This window comes from Moschus berezovskii, chromosome 12 (genome assembly GCF_049115385.1).
Source record: "Moschus berezovskii isolate FMDL1 chromosome 12, NW_MosBer_1.0, whole genome shotgun sequence".
NCBI lineage: Eukaryota > Metazoa > Chordata > Mammalia > Artiodactyla > Moschidae > Moschus > Moschus berezovskii.
The window spans coordinates 1,483,344-1,492,314 of record NC_142471.1 but is presented as its reverse complement, the minus strand read 5'-3'; the positions used below and the strand labels follow the sequence as shown (position 1 = coordinate 1,492,314).

The 8,971-nt window shown below is 40.5% G+C and overlaps 1 pseudogene; it reads left to right on the top strand.

Moving 5' to 3' along the window:
• Nucleotides 1-798: 798 nt before the first annotated feature.
• On the top strand, nt 799-3,264 carry LOC148775911 (protein lin-52 homolog pseudogene; annotated as a pseudogene).
• The last annotated feature ends 5,707 nt before the right edge of the window (nt 3,265-8,971 follow it).

Below are 8,971 nucleotides of genomic sequence, written 5' to 3'. Positions count from 1 at the left end.
GTGAAAACCAAAGGAGAAAAGGAAAGATATAGGCATCTGAATGCAGAGTTCCAAAGAATAGCAAGGAGAGAGAAGAAAGCCTTCCTCAGCGATCAGTGCAAAGAAATAGAGGAAAACAACAGAATGGAAAGACTAGAGATCTCTTCAAGAAAACTAGAGACACCAAGGGAACATTTCATGCAAAGATGGGCTCGATAAGGGACAGAAATGGTATGGACCTAACAGAAGCAGAAGACACTAAGAAGAAGTGGCAAGAATGAACAGAAGAACTGTACGAGAAAGATCTTCACTACCAAGCTGATCAAAATGGTATGATCACTCACCTAGAGCAGACATATTGGAATGTGCAGTCAAGTGGGCCTTAGGAAGCATCACTACGAACAAAGCTAGTGGAGGTGAGGGAATTCCTGTTGAGCTATTTCAAATCCTGAAAGATGATGCTGTGAAAGTGCTGCACTCAATATGCCAGCAAATTTGGAAAACTCAGTAGTGGCCACAGGACTGGAAAAGGTCAGTTTTCATTCCAATCCCAAAGGAAGGCAATGCCAAGGAATGCTCAAACTAGCACACAATTGCACTCATCTCACACACTAGTAAAGTACTGCTCAAAATTCTCATAACCAGGCTTCAATAATACATGAACCATGAAATTCCAGATGTTCAAGCTGGTTTTAGAAAAGGCAGAGGAAACAGAGATCAAATTGCCAACATCTGCTGGATCATGGAGAAAGCAAGAGAGTTCCAGAAAAACATCTATTTCTGCTTCATTGACTATGCCAAAGCCTTTGACTGTGTGGATCACAATAAACTGTGGAACATTCTGAAAAAGATGGGAATCCCTGACCACCTGACCTGCCTCTTGAGAAACCTGTATGCAGGTCAGGAAGCAACAGTGAGAACTGTACATGGAACAACAGAATGGTTCCAAATAGGAAAAGGAGTACGTCAAGGCTGTCTATTTTCACCCTGCTTATTTAACTTATATGCAGAGTACATCATGAGAAACGTTGGGCTGGAGGAAGCACAAGCTGGAATCAAGATTGCTGGGAGAAATATCAATAACCTCAGATATGCAGATGACACCACCCTTATTGCAGAAAGTGAAGAGGAACTCAAAGGCCTCTTGATGAAAGTGAAAGAGGAGGTCACGTGACATGGGTTGGAAGATGGCGTCTCCCACGGACGGGGCAGATCTAGAAGCATCTTTGCTAAGTTTTGAAAAACTTGACCGGGCTTCACCAGACCTTTGGCCAGAACAGTTACCAGGTGTTGCTGAATTTGCAGCTTCCTTCAAAAGTCCTATTACTAGCTCTCCACCCAAATGGATGGCTGAAATAGAACGTGATGACATCGACATGTTGAAAGAACTGGGAAGCCTCACCACAGCTAACTTGATGGAGAAGGTACGAGGCCTTCAGAACCTGGCCTATCAGTTGGGGCTGGATGAGTAAGTTCTACCACTGAAGATTTCTGAGTAGGAAAGTCATGCACCTTTAAGAAGCATCATGCATAGGATAGAATGTAATGGTAGAGACAGGAGGCTGGAAGCTAGCAAGGACTGTGAGTCCAGCAAGAAGGATTGAGGGCTTGAATGAATAGTGGCAGTGTTAATGGAAAGAAGCGTATAACAATAGATGTTTCAGGTATATCATTTTCAGTACTAGATGGGTAAACTGTCTCGATGAATCTTGGGGAGTAAACTGTAATTAGAGTTTACCATGATGTTTTGAGCCTGCTTAAGGTCAGGGAAGTCAGAAAGAGAAGAAAGATTTGGTTAAACTAAAAAATCAGGGCGCCGGGAGAGCGCGCGCCGCCGGCCCAGTGATTTTTGGGAGAGACGCCCGGCTCCCGGCGGCGCAGACGCGAGAGACGCCCGGCTCCCGGCGGCGCAGACGCGAGAGACGCCCGGCTCCCGGCGGCGCAGGCGCGAGAGACGCCCGGCTCCCGGCGGCGCAGACGCGAGAGACGCCCGGCTCCCGGCGCAACCGACCACGTGCAGAATCGTGGCTGAGAGGAGCTGCCCCGCGCCCAGGGTTAGGGCGGTGGCCGAGAGGAGCTGTACCACGTCCAGGAGGCGGTGGCTGCTTGGGCACCGGAGGGCCGGGAGGAGCTGATCCACATTCAAAGCAGGAGGGGCGGCCTTGAGGAGATACCCCTCGTCCAAGGTAAGGTGCAGCGCCTGCGCCTTGCTGGAGCAGCTGGGAAGAGATACTCCACGACCAAGTGGAATATAAGAATCCAGTGTTCTGGGGAGGAAGGAACAAGACGGCGAGACCACTTTCTTCCCCACAAATTCATCAGAAGAACATTTGAACGTGGAGTAAAGTCCACAAAACAACTTCTGAATACTGGCAGAGGACATCAGGCTCCTAGAAAAGTAGCCCATTGTCTTCTAAAGGAAAGAGAAGAAATCCAGCTCCACCCACCAGAACACTGACACATGCTTCCCTAACCAGGGAACCCGGACAAGTCACCTGTCCAACCCCACACACAGCGAAGAAACTACATAATAAAGAGAACTCCACAAACTGCAAGAAGAGGGAAAGGACACCCCAAGCAAAGCAATATAAGCAAGATGAAGAGGCAGAGAAATACCCAGCAAGTAAAGGAACAAGATAATTGCCCACCAACACAAACAAAAGAAGAAGATATAGGGAATCTACCTGATAAAGAATTTCAAATTTTGATGGTGAAAATGATTCAAAATCTTGAAAGTAAAATGGAGTTACAGATAAATAACCTGGAGAAAAGGATTGAGAAGATGGAAGAAAGATTTAATAAGGACTTAGAGGAAATAAAAAAGAGTCAATATACAATGAATAATGCAATAGATGAGATCAGAAACACTCTGGAGGGAACAAACAGTAGAATAACAGAGGCAGAAGACAGGATAAGCGAACTAGAAGATAGAATTGTAGAAATAAATGAAACAGAGAGGAAAAAAGAAAAACGAATTAAAAGAAATGAGGACAATATTAGAGACCTCTGGGACAATGTTAAACGCTCCAACATTCGAATCATAGGAGTCCCAGAAGAAGAAGACAGAAAGACCATGAGAGAATACTTGAGGAGATAATAGTTGAAAACTTCCCTAAAATAGGGAAAGAAATAATCACCCAAGTCCAAGAAATCCAGAGAGTCCCCAACAGGATAAACCCAAGGCGAAATACTCCAAGACACATATTAATCAAATTAACAAAGATCAAACACAAAGAACAAATATTAAAAGCAGCAAGGGAAAAGCAGCAAATAACACTCAAGGGGATTCCCATAAGGATAACAGCTGATCTTTCAACAGAGACTCTTCAGGCCAGAAGGGAGTGGCAAGATATACTTAAAGTGATGAAAGAAAATACCCTACAGCCCAGATTACTATACCCAGCAAGGATCTCATTCAAATATGAAGGAGAAATCAAAAGCTTTAGAGACAAGCAAAAGCTGAGGGAATTCAGCATCACCAAACCAGCTCTCCAACAAATGCTAAAGGATCTTCTATAGACAGGAATCACAGAAAGAGTGTATAAACTTGAACCCAAAGCAATAAAGAAAATGGCTACGGGATCCTACTTTTCAATAATTACCTTAAACGTAAATGGGTTGAATGCCCCAACCAAAAGACAAAGGCTGGCTGAATGGATACAAAAACAAAACCCCCATATATGTTGTCTACAAGAGACCCACCTCAAAACGAGGGACGCATACAGACTGAAAGTGAAGGGCTGGAAAAAGATAGTCCATGCAAATAGAGACCAAAAGAAAGCAGGAGTAGTAATACTCATATCAGATAAAATAGACTTTAAAACAAAGGCTGTGAAACGAGACAAAGAAGGAAACTACATAATGATCAAAGGATCAATCCAAGAAGAAGATATAACAATTATAAATATTTATGCACCTAACATAGGAGCACCGCAATATGTAAGACAATTACTAACAAGTATGAAAGGGGAAATTAACAATAACACAATAATAGTGGGAGATTTTAACACCCCACTTACATCTATGGATAGATCAACTAAACAGAAAATTAACAAGGAAACACAATCTTTAAATGATATAATAGAAGAGTTAGACCTAATAGATATCTATAGGACATTTCACCCCAAAACAATGAATTTCACCTTTTTCTCAAGCGCACACGGAACCTTTTCCAGGATAGATCACATCCTGGGACATAAATCTAGCCTTGGTAAATTCAAAAAAATTGAAATTATTCCAAGCATCTTTTCTGACCACAATGCAGTAAGATTAGATCTCAATTACAGGAGAATAACTGTTAAAAGTGCCAACATATGGAGACTGAACAACACGCTGCTGAATAATGAACTAATCATAGAAGAAATCAAAAGAGACATCAAAATATGCATAGAAATGAATGAAAATGAAAACACAACAACCCAAAACCTCTGGGACACTGTAAAAGCAGTGCTAAGGGGGAAGTTCATAACAATACAGGCATACCTCAAGAAACAAGAAAAAAGTCAACTAAATAACCTAACTCTACATCTAAAGCAACTAGAAAAGGAAGAAATGAAGAACCCCAGGGTCAGTAGAAGGAAAGAAATCATAAAAATTAGGGCAGAGATAAATGCAAAAGAAACAAAAGAGACCATAGCAAAAATCAACAAAGCCAAAAGCTGGTTCTTTGAGAAGGTGAATAAAATTGACAAACCACTAGCCAGACTCATCAAGAAACAAAGGGAGAAGAACCAAATCAATAAAATTAGAAATGAAAATGGAGAGATCACAACTGACAACACAGAAATACAAAGGATTATTAGAGAATACTATCAGCAATTATATGGCAATAAAATGAATAACCTGGAAGAAATGGACAAATTCCTAGAAAAGTACAACTTTCCAAAACTGAACCAGGAAGAAATAGAAAATCTGAACAAACCCATCACAAGCACGGAAATTGAAACTGTAATCAAAAATCTCCCAGCAAACAAAAGCCCAGGTCCAGACGGCTTCACAGCTGAATTCTACCAAAAATTTAGAGAAGAGCTAACACCTATTCTACTCAAACTCTTCCAGAAAATAGCTGAGGAAGGGAAACTTCCAAACTCATTCTATGAGGCCACCATCACCCTAATCCCAAAACCTGGTAAAGACCCCACAAAAAAAGAAAACTATAGGCCAATATCACTGATGAACATAGATGCAAAAATCCTTAACAAAATTCTAGCAATCAGAATCCAACAACACATTAAGAAGATCATACATCATGACCAAGTGGGCTTTATCCCAGGAATGCAAGGATTCTTCAATATCCGCAAATCAATCAACGTAATACACCACATTAACAAACTGAAAAATAAAAATCATATGATTATCTCAATAGATGCAGAGAAAGCCTTCGACAAAATTCAACATCCATTTTTGATAAAAACTCTCCAGAAAGTGGGAATTGAAGGGACATACCTCAACATAATAAAAGCTATATATGACAAACCCACAGCAAACATTATCCTCAATGGTGAAAAACTGAAAGCATTTCCCCTAAAGTCAGGAACAAGACAAGGGTGCCCACTCTCACCACTACTATTCAACATAGTTCTGGAAGTTTTGGCCACAGCAATCAGAGCAGAAAAAGACATAAAAGGAATACAAATTGGAAAAGAAGAAGTAAAGCTTTCACTGTTCGCTGATGACATGATCCTCTACACAGAAAACCCTAAAGACTCTACCACAAAACTACTAGAGCTAATCAATGATTACAGCAAAGTTGCAGGATATAAAATCAACACACAGAAATCCCTTGCATTCCTATACACTAATAATGAGAAAATAGAAAGAGAAATTAAGGAAACTATTCCATTCACTGTTGCAATGAAAACAATTAAATACTTAGGAATATATCTACCTAAGGAAACAAAAGACTTGTACATAGAAAACTATAAAACACTAGTGAAAGTAATCAAAGAGGACACGAATAGATGGAGAAATATACCGTGTTCGTGGATTGGAAGAATAAATATTGTAAAAATGAGTATACTACCCAAAGTAATTTATACATTCAATGCAATCCCTATCAAGCTACCAACAATATTTTTCACAGAACTAGAACAAATAATCTCACAATTTGTATGGAAATACAAAAAACCTCGAATAGCCAAAGCAATCTTGAGGAAGAAGAATGGAACTGGGGGAATTAACCTGCCGGACTTCAGGCTCTATTACAAAGCCACAGTCATCAAGACAGTATGGTACTGGCATAAAGACAGAAATATAGATCAATGGAACAAAATAGAAAGCCCAGAGATAAACCCACGCTCCTATGGACACCTTATCTTCGACAAAGGAGGCAAGAATATAAAATGGAGAAAAGACAGTCTCTTTAACAAGTGGTGCTGGGAAAACTGGTCAGCCACTTGTAAAAGAATGAAACTAGAACACTTCCTAACACCATACACCAAAATAAACTCAAAATGGATTAAAGATCTAAATGTAAGACCAGAAACTATAAAACTCCTAGAGGAGAACGTAGGCAAAACACTCTCCGACATAAATCACAGCAGGATCCTCCAAGACCCACCTCCCAGAATATTGGAAATAAAAGCAAAAATAAACAAATGGGACCTAATTAAAATCAAAAGCTTCTGCACAGCAAAGGAAACTCTAAGCAAGGTGAGAAGACAGCCTTCAGAATGGGAGAAAATAATAGCAAATGAAGCAACTGATAAAGGATTAATCTCCAAATTATACAAGCAGCTCCTGCAGCTTAATTCCAGAAAACTAAGTGACCCAATCAAAAAATGGGCCAAAGAACTAAACAGACATTTCTCCAAAGAAGACATAAAGATGGCTAACAAACACATGAAAAAATGCTCAACATCCCTCATCATCAGAGAAATGCAAATCAAAACCACAATGAGATACCATTTCACACCAGTCAGAATGGCTGCTATCCAAAAGTCTACATGCAATAAGTGCTGGAGAGGGTGTGGAGAGAAGGGAACCCTCTTACACTTGGTGGGAATGCAAACTAGTACAGCCACTATGGAGAACAGTGTGGAGATTCCTCAGAAAACTGGAAATAGAACTGCCATATGATCCAGCGATCGCACTCCTGGGCATACACACCGAGGAAACCAGAATTGAAAGAGACACATGTACTCCAATGTTCATTGCAGCACTGTTTATAATAGCCAGGACATGGAAGCAACCTAGATGTCCATCTGCAGATGAATGGATAAGAAAGCTTTGGTACATATACACAATGGAGTATTTCTCAGCCATCAAAAAGAATGCATTTGAATCAGTTTTAATGAGGTGGATGAAATTGGAGCCAATTATACAGAGTGAAGTAAGCCAGAAAGAAGAACATCAATACCGTATATTAACGCATATATATGGAATTTAGAAAAATGGTAACCTGAACCCTGTATAAGAGACTGCAAAAGAGACATAGGCATTTAGAACAGTCTTTGGGACTCTGTGGGAGAGGGTGAAGGTGGAATGATTGGGGAGAATGGAATTGTAGCATGTATATTATCATAAGTGACCAGTCCAGGTTCGACGCATAAATTTTCCTCTGTTCATTTCTTTGATTTTTTTCTTTATTTTTTATAATTAAAAAAATAAAAAAAATAAAATAAAAAAATAAAAAATCAAAGAAAAAAAAAAAAAGAAAGTGAAAGAGGAGAGTGAAAACGTTGGCTTAAAGTTCAACATTCAGAAAACTAAGATCATGGCATCTGGTCCCATCACTTCATGGGATTAGATGGGGGAAACAGTGGAAACAGTGTCAGTCTTTATTTTTGGGGGCTCCAAAATCACTGCGGATGCTGATTGCAGCCATGAAATTAAAAGACGCTTACTCCTTGGAAGGAAAGTTATGACCAACCTAGACAGCATATTAAAGAGCAGAGACATTACTTTGCCAACAAAGGTCCGTCTAGTCAAGGCTATGGTTTTTCCCATGGTCATGTATGGATGTGAGAGTTGGACTGTGAAGAAAGCTGAGCGCCAAAGAATTGATGCTTTTGAACTGTGGTGCTGGAGAAGACTTGAGAGTCCCTTGAACTGCAAGGAGATCCAACCAGTCCATTCTAGAGGAGATCAGTCCTGGGTGTTCATTGGAAGGACTGATGCTAAAGCTGAAACTGCAATACTTTGGCCACCTCATGCAACGAGTTGACTCACTGGAAAAGACTCTGATGCTGGGAGGGATTGGGGGCAGGAGGAGAAGGGGATGACAGAGAATGAGATGGCTGGATGGCATCACCGACTCGATGGACGTGAGTTTGAGTGAGCTCCGAGAGTTGGTGACGGACAGGGAGGCCTGGCGTGCTGTGATTTATGGGGTCGCAAAGAGTCAGACATGACTGTGCGACTTAACTGAACTGAACTGAACACTGACAAGAGAGGGCAGTCCTGAGCTATGATCTTGCGATCTAACCCTAAACCACCATTCATGGAATGGAGAATTTTCATCAACACAAAATTATTGTAAGTAGGAAACAGATAAGGAAAATAAAAGCATATCAACTGATTACAATTGAAAGTGAAACTGTTAGTTGCTCAGTCATGTCTGATTCTGCGACACCATGAACTATAGCCCGCCAGTGTCTTCTGTCCATGGAATTCTCTAGGCAAGAATACTGGAGTGGATTGCCATTCCCTTATCCAGGGGATCTTCTGTACCCAGGGATCAAACCCAGGTCTCCTGCATTGCAGGCAGATTCTTTACTGTCTGAATCACCAGGGAAGCCCTCCTTCCCTGTATATGAGCACAAAGCATAAGAAAATTATAACACAACAAAGAAAAGCAAATGAGTTATCTCCAAATAAGCATTTGGGATATGAAGAACATCTTGAATAAGGAATTAATGAACTGAGAACAAAATACACAAAAAGTAGGAAATGAGTTGATTGAAGGCAAGAAAGAAAAGGAAGAAAAGGTCATCTTAAATTAAAGAAAAATTGCCAAAGTGCCCAAGTCCAAGGAAGAATAGTTTAAAGTTTA